The sequence below is a fragment of the Sorghum bicolor genome, chromosome 8 (genome assembly GCF_000003195.3).
Source record: "Sorghum bicolor cultivar BTx623 chromosome 8, Sorghum_bicolor_NCBIv3, whole genome shotgun sequence".
NCBI lineage: Eukaryota > Viridiplantae > Streptophyta > Magnoliopsida > Poales > Poaceae > Sorghum > Sorghum bicolor.
Genome location: NC_012877.2, coordinates 31,501,360 through 31,511,736, shown reverse-complemented (window position 1 = coordinate 31,511,736; position 10,377 = coordinate 31,501,360).

Below are 10,377 nucleotides of genomic sequence, written 5' to 3'. Positions count from 1 at the left end.
GCAGCATGGATGGGCTCAAAGAAGAAAGCCATTTGGGTACCAAAGAGCTTAGTTGCTAACCTTGGAGGACCCAATCAAGTTTGGGTACCTAAAAATAATTTATCTTGTCTTGTAGGTCAATTACAAAGCCGGAGGAAGGCATTGGGTGCTTGATAGTGGGTGCACTCAACATATGACCGGGGAGTCTTGTATGTTCAAATCAATTGATACTAGTCAAAATGGTGGCTTTGATTCAATTACCTTCGGCAACAACAAGAAAGGCAAGGTCAAGGGGCTTGGTAAAATTGCTATCTCAAATGACATGAGCATATCAAATGTGTTGCTAGTTGAAAGCCTTGATTTCAATCTCTTGTCAATTGCACAACTTTGTGACCTTGGTTTCAAGTGCATCTTTGGAAGTGATGATGTTGACGTTGTTAGTATTGATGGATCAAACTTGATATTCAAAGGATTTAGGCATGGTAGCTTATATTTGGTTGATTTCAATGATAGTGACACTCAATTGATATCATGCCTAATTAGCAAATCAAGTTTGGATTGGTTGTGGCATAGAAGGCTTGGTCATGTTGGAATGAAACAATTGAACAAACTATTGAGGCATGACTTAGTTAGAGGCTTGAAGGATGTCACCTTTGAGAAGGATAAACCATGTAGTGCTTGTCAAGCCGGAAAGCAAGTTGGAAATGCACATCCTAAGAAAAGTGAAATGAGCACATCAAAGGCATTTGAGCTTTTGCACATGGATTTATTTGGGCCAACAACATATACTAGCATTGGTGGCAACAAGTATGGATTTGTGATAGTTGATGACTACACTAGATACAATTGGGTGTTCTTCCTCTATGACAAGAGTGATGTTTGTGATCTATTCAAATCTTTTGTCAAGAGGGTGCAAAATGAGTTTGAAACCACTATCAAGAAGATTAGAAGTGACAATGGTAGTGAATTCAAGAATACAAGAATTGAGGAATTGTGTGATGATCTTGGCATTGGACATCAATTCTCTCCAACATACACTCCTCAATCCAATGGTGTAGTTGAAAGGAAGAATAGAACCTTGATTGATATGGCTAGATCAATGCTTAGTGAGTACAATGTTAGCCATTCATTTTGGAGTGAAGCTATCAACACGGCTTGCTATTGTAGCAACCGTCTCTATTGCCATGGGAAGCTTGGGAAGACACCATATGAGCTATTGAATGGAAGAAAGCCCAACATTGCATACTTTAGAGTGTTTGGTTGTAAATGCTACATTCTCAAGAAAGGCACTAGATTGAGCAAGTTTGAGAAGAAATGTGATGAAGGGTTCTTACTTGGTTATTCCACTACAAGCAAGGCATATAGAGTTTGGAACTTGGCAAGTGGCACATTGGAAGAAGTCCATGATGTTGAGTTTGATGAAACCGAGGGATCTCAAAATGAAGCTCAAAATCTTGATGATGTGAGGGGAGATCAATTGGCAAATGCAATGAAGAACATGGATGTAGGTGACATAAGGCCAAGGCAAGTTGATGATGATAGTGATATTCACATGATCAATCAAGAAGTGCAAATTGATGCAAATCAAGCTAGTACTAGTGGCTCTCATGATGATGATCAAAATCAAAGTCAAGCAAGCGGAAGTAGTCAACTCCCAATACTCCAACCTACAAGCATAGCAAGAGATCATCCATTGGATCAAGTCATTGGTGGTATTCAAAGTGGTGTACAAACAAGATCAAGGCTAGCATCCTTTTGTGAGAACTACTCATTTGTATCATTTGAGGAACCAAAGAAAATAGAAGATGCATTGAAGGATTCCGATTGGGTAAATGCCATGCATGAAGAATTAAACAACTTCACAAGAAATCAAGTGTGGGAGCTTGTTGAGAGGCCAAAGAACTACAATGTGATTGGTACTGAGTGGGTTTTTAGAAACAAGCAAGATCAAGATGGTGTAGTTGTGAGAAACAAAGCAAGACTAGTAGCACAAGGTTACACTCAAGTTGAAGGTCTTGACTTTGGAGAAACATATGCACCGGTTGCAAGATTGGAGGCAATTAGAATATTATTAGCCTATGCTTGTGCCCACAACATCAAGCTATATCAAATGGATGTGAAGAGTGCATTTCTCAATGGATACATAAATGAGTTGGTTTATGTTGAACAACCTCCCGGTTTTGAAGATGACAAGAAACCCAACCATGTTTACAAGCTCAAGAAGGCATTGTATGGTTTGAAGCTAGCACCTAGAGCATGGTATGAGAGATTGAGAGATTTCCTTCTCTCTAAAGGGTTCAAGATGGGAAAGGTTGACACTACTCTCTTCACCAAGAAGCTAGGCAATGACTTGTTTGTGTTGCAAATCTATGTTGATGATATCATTTTTGGATCAACCAATCAAGACTTTTGTGAAGAGTTTGGAAGAATGATGGCTAATGAGTTTGAAATGTCCATGATTGGAGAGCTTAGTTACTTCCTTGGTCTTCAAATCAAGCAAATGAAGAATGGCACTTTTGTGAGTCAAGGAAAGTACATCAAGGACATGATCAAGAAGTTTGGGTTGCAAGAAGCTAAACCAATGAGCACACCTATGGGCACAAATGATCAATTAGGTAGTGATGCAAGTGGCAACATGGTAGATCAAAAGCTATACCGGTCCATGACTGGAAGTTTGCTCTATGTCACCGCATCAAGGCCGGATGTGATGTTTAGTGTGTGCAAGTGTGCAAGATACCAAGCTTCACCTAGGGAAAGTCACTTGAAGGCAACAAAGAGGATATTGAGGTATCTTAAAGGCACTCATGATGTTGGATTATGGTATCCCAAGGGGTCTAACTTTGAGTTAATTGGATATTCGGACTCCGATTATGGTGGATGCAAGATTGATAGAATGAGCACAAGTGGCACTTGTCAATTGCTAGGAAGGTCTATAGTTTCATGGTCCTCAAAGAAACAAAATAGTGTTGCACTATCAACCGCCGAGGCCGAATACATTAGTGTCGGTAGTTGTTGTGCACAATTGCTTTGGATGAAAGCTACCTTGAATGACTTTGGAATCAAATTCAAGAATGTGCCTTTATTATGTGACAATGAGAGTGCAATCAAGATGACACAAAATCCGGTTCAACATTCAAGAACCAAGCACATTGACATAAGGCACCATTTCATAAGAGACCATCAACAAAAGGGTGATATTAGCATTGAAAGCATTGGCACCGAAGATCAACTAGCCAACATCTTCACAAAGCCACTTGATGAGAAGAGATTTTGCAAGTTGAGGAATGAATTGAACATACTTGACTTCTCCAACTTGAGATGAGTGCACCCCCACATTTCTATATGACATACCTCTCCTCCAACAAAGCAAGGTAAAGTTGGTTGACATAACATTCATACTTTGCTAAGGACATGATTAGAACATATAGACATATTTGCATGACAATAGGCTCATTCATGAAAATCAAATGAATTTGATGTATGTATGGTACCACTATTGTTTTTATGATTGATTGATCTAGTGGTAGCATATGACATGTTGGTGAGCTTGCAAGCCTAGTGTTTGAATCTAGAATATGAGCTTATGATGTGTAATTCAACATGGTCAAGATAACCCTTATACTTTATGAGGTGTGAAAAAGCTTGTCCTTGGATCAAACCAAATTACACGTTTTAGGCAAGTGATCTAGATTGAACCATAATTTGACCCTCACATTGATTGACTTAATTCTCACTAAAATTTGAACCTTTGTGGTCATTGATGACAAAGGGGGAGAGAAACAAAGATAAAGTCAAGATAAAGTCAAAAAGGGGAAGAGAAACAAAGATAGGGAGAGAAAACACCTTTAAACTTGAGCACACAAATAGGGGGAGTAAGCTCATGAACCATTTGTTGCATTTGTATGTGCACTAACATAATGAGTTGTTGCATTGCAAATTTAAATTCATGACTCTTGTTTGAATGGTGCTTGCTAGAAATAGAACTTGAATGATGTTTTGAAATTCTAGCATAGAGTTTTATTTTCTTGTGGTATCTAGACATATAATGTGATCTCACGAGGTATATTGAGTTTTTGATGTATGTCTAGCTACATTGGTGCTAAGGATGGTATATTAGCAACTCCGATTGGTATCACGCTTCAAAGGTCCATTCTATATACCTTAGCATCATTTTGGTAGTAATAAATCTCCCAAAACTCTAATTTATGCATATGTGCAAACTTGAACCAAACTCATGGAAGCACATATGTAGGGGGAGCTAATACTACCAAAATCGAAATTGAAATGTTTGTCCAACCTTGTCTCATGGTTAAAATGCTTTGGACAAGCAATTCAAGTTCATTATGATTTCATTTCATATTTTTGTGATGGTTGTCATCAATTACCAAAAAGGGGGAGATTGAAAGCCCAAGTTTGGTTTTGGTAATTAATGACACCAAGTTGCTAATGCCCTGTGTTTAAGTGATTTGAGTTAGGCATAGCAACACATGTGATGAAGGTGCATGGTGGCATGGAAAGGTGGCCACATGATTACAAAGAGATGAAGCATAATGTGGAGATCATGATGATAGACAAGGGAGAAAGTGAACAAGGCAAAGGTATAAACATAGGGTTTTGCTTTTGCCGGTCTAAAATGAGTAGAGAAGTGATTGACCGGGTTTAGGATAAATAGCCGACTATCAAGAGGGGAAATCACGGTCATCTCTCGAATCAAGTGCTACTAGGTCCATATCTTGAGCATATGCATTAGGATCTAGTAAAGTGCTAACTTGAATCCTTGATAAAAATATTTGAGAAAATGTTAACACACTTGCACAAGTGTTGTGACACTTTGGTGTTGGCACATGGAAGCAAGGGAAGAAGTTGGAGTTCTTTTCGTGCAGCGCGTTCAGGCCGGACGCGTCCGAGTTGAGGTCGGACGCATCCGAGTTGAGGCACCGGACGCGGAAATAGTTTTCGCGTAGAGTCCGGTGTGCCTCGTCCGGTGAGTTCGTTTCTCGGTGAAACTCTCTGAGTTTGCGTCCGGTGTGAACTAGGACGCGTCCGAGTTGGCGTCCGGTGCAAACTCCTCTTGCAGAGCTCTCTGGGTGTGAGTCCGGTGCACACCGGACCGTCCGGTGTGTGCGTCCGGTGTTGCGACCGGTGTTGGCTCAAGTTTTGCGACGCTCTCTGAGTTTGCGTCCGGTATTTCAAAATTGAGAGTCCGGTGCCTTGTCAGTTTCAGAGGCAACGGCTACTTTTTTAACGGTCAAGAGCACCGGACGCTGGTCTGGTCAATACCGGACGCGTCCGGTGTGAACTAGGACGCGTCCGGTGTGGTCGACTGCAGCACACTGAAAACAGCTAACGGCTAGTTTTTTGTGGGTGCTTATAAATAGTTGGTGGCCGGTTTTGGGGGGTTCTCTTTTGCACTTTTGAATACTTGAGGCATACTTTGAGCTAGAGAACACTCCCTCCACTCATCTCCTTGCTTGATTGCTAATCCTAGTGAGATTGAGTGAGATTCAAGTGCATTGCTTTGAGAGTTGCATTTAGTGGCACTTGTTTCTTGAGTTTGCTGTGGATTTCTTGTTACTCTTGGGTGTTTCCTGACGCCCTAGACGGCTTGGAGCAGCGGTGGTGTTGAGCTCGTGATTGGAGATTGTTTCGAGCCTCACCAAGTGATTTGTGAGGGGTTCTTGAGCCTTCCCCGCGGGAGATCGCAATTGGCTACTCTAGTGGATTGCTCGTGGCTTGGAGGATCCCCATCTTGTGAGTGGATGTGCGGCACCCGCTGAGGGTTTGGCTTTGGATTGCCAATTAGCTCGCGATCCATCAAGTGGGTGTATCGCCACAACGAGGAGTAGCTTGCCGGGAAGCAAGTGAACCTCGGTAAAAAATCTTGTGTCATCTCTTGCCGAGGTCTCTTTTGTGATTGTGTACGTGATTGATTGGATATATCTCTTCTCTACAACGTCGGTATAACAATCACTCTTTTCTCTTTACATACTAGCCTACCTTGTTAGTTTAGCTTGTGTAGCTTAGTTCTTGTTAGTATAGAGTTGTTGTGTAGCCTTCTCTAGTTGTTGTGTTTTAGTGTTTAGCCGTCTTGCTAGTTTTGTATAGGTGGCTTGCATAGCTTAGTTGAGCTAGTGCTAGATTTGCTTCGCCTTTTGTTTTACTAACTCACTTGTTTAGTGAAGTTTGTAGAAATTTTAAATAGGCTATTCACCCCCCCCCTCTAGCCATTTGGACCTTTCAACTACCTGATGGATGTCCTGGACAGCCAGAAGTCACTAAATCGCTTGTTCTCAAGAAGGCCAACTACGACAACTCCGTCTTCGCACTGGACAAAATAGATCTTCTCTTACAAGTGAGGGGCATTCCCTTTGTAGTTTTAGCTGTACTTGGCTACTTGCTACTACTTTTGCATCTCCTAAATTTATTTTTTCTATACCTTACTAGAGGTAAAGACACACACAAGAGTCTTTGTTGTTCATGTAGTTGGGTAAATGCTACACCTAATTCTTTTTTATATACAAATCATCTTGTAACTAATCAGGAAGTGCAAATGGTGGGCAATATGCAGCTGCTTCGCTGGGCTCAAACTAAGATCCTTCAGCAACAAGGAGAATCAAATTACCTGTAACTGTAAGCAGATCATCTCTGCCTAATGTGTCACCCAGTGTCAACAAAACAATTAGCTCTTCATCCATCAGGAACAAGAAACAGGTGTAGTCATTACCGTTTCTTCCAGAAATAAATAATTGTGATCTTCTCCCCTAATTTTTCTAATGTGCTTATTCTTCTTGGTTGGGAGAATATCTCTGCATAACTTCCATGCAAACATACATACTACCATAAGACCAGGCACCCTTCCAAAGTGAGCAGTCACCAGCAGGCGCCAAACTTAATGCATTTGACTAGGGGCTATTTTGGATATCCAACCCGAGCTCTGAAATCTACTTATTTATAGTATGCGAGATATGACTTTATTATTATGTATGAGTGTGTTCCGGATTATATGAATGGTTATATACAATTGCTTGAGACTAAAAACTATGAAAAATAATATATCTTCGTTTGGTTGAAAATGGTTGTTTTCAAGTGCATCCCTAGAATGAAACTGTGGCGTTAGCACGGGCACTATACTAGTGGTAATAGGTACTCAATGGACAAGGACGTTCATGCCTACTTAATGGGGAAATTGTTTCGGTTTTCAAAGGATGGTTGGACATAGTCAGGACTAGACTAGGTCTAAGTGCCATATGGTGAAGAAGGGCACTTAGAGTAGTTTAGGACTTTGTTTTCCTTTGACCGTACTATTAAGAGGGGCATTGAATAAGTAGCTTGACATAGGCAAGGCTTTAGGTTTAGGTGTGGTGCACACTTGATAAACCTAGCACTAGGCAGCTCACAAAAAGTCCTTAGATCGAGAGGAATAAACTTTGTTTTGGAAAGATCGTGTTTCGATGAAGTTTGGGTGCCTAAGTAGGCATCGGACGCAGCACCAGACGCTATGTGAGTGCGTCCGGTGAGGTTGACTTGAGTCAGAGTGGCTGAGTGCCTAGGGTTAGGCACTGGACGCTCGCACTGGACTCACCGGGGAGCGTCCAGTCCTATACCCTAGGAGGTCTAAAGATGACCAGAGCACCGGACGCTAGCACCAGGCTCATCGGGGAGCGTCCGGTCCTAAACCTAGGGAGGGTGAAAGTTCACCCTCACACCGGACAGTGCCACCGGACCCTTTGTGGGAGCGTCTGGTGCTCTGTCAGAAGAGAGTACAATTAGCCATTGTGTGTCATAGGATGCTCGGTGCAGTGCGTCCGGTGCAACATAAACAGCGTCCGGTGCTCCCGTTTTTAGTGTATAACGGTTGGCCAGCCCTTGGACTTGATGGGGAGTATTTATACTCCTCCACCTCGTCCATGGGAGGTCTCTTGCCCATTTGATCAGTTGATCATTTGTGGTGGAAGAGAGAAGCAAGAGCCTAGAGAGGATTGAGATATGACAGATTTCTTGAGAGAATCCTTCTCTAGTTGAGTTCCAAGAGTCAAGTGTGCATCCACCACTCTCTAGTGCCTAGTTTGGGTCAAGTGAGAGTTCTTTGCTTGTTACTCTTGGTGATCGCCATCACCTAGACGGTTCGGTGGTGATTGGAGGCACAAAGACCGCCCGGAGTTCTTGTGGGTTGCTCATGTCAAGCTTGTGAGCGGTTGTGGGCGATTCACCACGACGGAGTGTCGAAGAATCAGCCCGTAGAGAGCAGTTGGTCCTTGCGCGGACCAAGGGGGAGCAACAGCATTGCGCAGGTGCTCCAACGAGGACTAGTGGAGAGTGGTGACTCTCCGATACCTTGGCAAAACATCGCCGAGCCCTTTCTTGCTCTCCTCCTTTACTTTCTAGCATTTACTTTGTGCAATTACTTTGAGCTTTTACTTTCCTAGAATTGCCATGCTAGAATAGGATTGGAACTAGGTTGCAAAACTTTTATCCGGTAGCTCTCTAATCACACTAGGCACAAGGGGTTGAATTGGAGCTTATAGGTTGCTTCAAATTTTAGAGAAGCCCAATTCACCCCCCCTCTTTGGCATCTTGATCCTTTTACCTTTTTATCAATTGCACAAGAAAAGCCCACATCTACGATCCACCACATTTGTGGAGAAATAAACTTAAAATTGCATATCATCCAATTTTTCCACTGTGCAAAGTGTGTGCCATAAAAAATGTGTGGACACTCAACATCTAGCCCATAAGTCGCCATCCTCTCGGGTCGGTGAAGAGCACAAATGAGAGACCTCGGCTCTGATACCAATTGAAGGGTCGAGATGGCAGACTAGAGGTGGGGTGAATAGTCCTTTCTAAAACTTAACGCGTTGGCTAACCGAAATAAGTGCGGAATTAAAACTATCGGTCTAGCCAAGACTTCACCCCTCTATCTAAATTCTTTAGCACCTTGTCAAAGATCATAAATAAGCAAGCAAGGTGCTACCTTATCAAGAGCTCACCTATCCAATTCTAGGAGCAAGGTCACATAAACCTATGCAACAAGTTTTTTGTAAACCCGGGGAGCTCCTATACAACTAGTAAGCAAAAGCACAAAGCTCCTATGCTCACTAGGAAGCTCAATAACAAGGCAACCAATGCCAAATTAGAGAGCACAAAATACTTAGCTACACAAAACTAAGCAATGTGACTAATAAGGTTACACAAACAAAATTAGCCACGTAAAGGAACTACTTCTAGCTACACAAGCAAGAAGGTAAACAACAAGCCACACATGCTATCTAATTACAAGAGCAACTACACAAGCACAAGTATATGAAAGTAAATACAAGCTTGTGTTAGGGACTTGCAAACCAACAGGAAGAATAATGTTGACACAATGATTTTCTCCCGAGGTTCACTTGGTTGCCACCAAGCTACATCCCCATTGAGGCAGGCTCCAAGGTTGCCGCTGATCCTCTTGCTAGTGGTGACCTACAAGTCACACTCCCACTTGGAGTGCTTACCACAAGCTCTAGCACTTGACCCGGCCGGACCACTTGTCGCCCTTCGTGTCTCGCTCTACTAGAGTTGCTCTTCGTGATCCCCACGGGGTGAGCACAGTGCCCCTCACAAATCCTCATCCAGAGCACCGCACAATCTTCTCGCATGCTTCAAACGGAGTCACAATCCACCAAACTGTCTAGGAGATGACAATCACCAAGAGTAACAAGAAATTCCCAATCACAAAGATTTTCTTGTGCCACCAAATACAACTCCCGAATGCATAGACTAGGCTCTCACTCCCTCACTCGAAATAGCACCAAGCATCAGAGGGAGAGGAAGGGGAAATGGTAGATCTTCAACCTCTCATCCACACGCACAAAGGGATCTCAATCTCTTTAACAAATTTTAGCTCAAATCCATTAGAGAGAGAGAGGAGAGGAGGAACCCCAACTAGCTTGCTCTCCACTATGCGAAAATGATGGGAGAGCTCTCTATTCTGTTGGGCTTCCCGTGCCCAAGAGAGGTGGTGAGGAAGACAGCGCTCAACCATAATTAACTTGGCCAACCAGCTCTCCAATGGGCAGCAACAGTACCACATCCCACAACGACTCCTTCGCTGGCCTATAGTCGAGTGTCAATCTTCCATGCGAAGGAACGGAGTAGCAGCAACTGGCACGAAGCTTCCTTGTAATTTCCTTTGCAACAGCACCTAGCATGGCCACCAAAAAATTCTTCTAATGCTGGAGCCAGTACTATACGACAGCAGCAAACCAAGCAACGAGCGTTCATGCGGCCAGCCAAAAGCACTCCTACGTGCTCTCAAATTGGTCAATAGCAAGTGGTCCCCAAGAGGCTTTAATGCATGCAAGACATGACTTTGCCTTCTCCATTTTTCTCTTGGTCAAGCGTGCATGCAACACCAAGAAA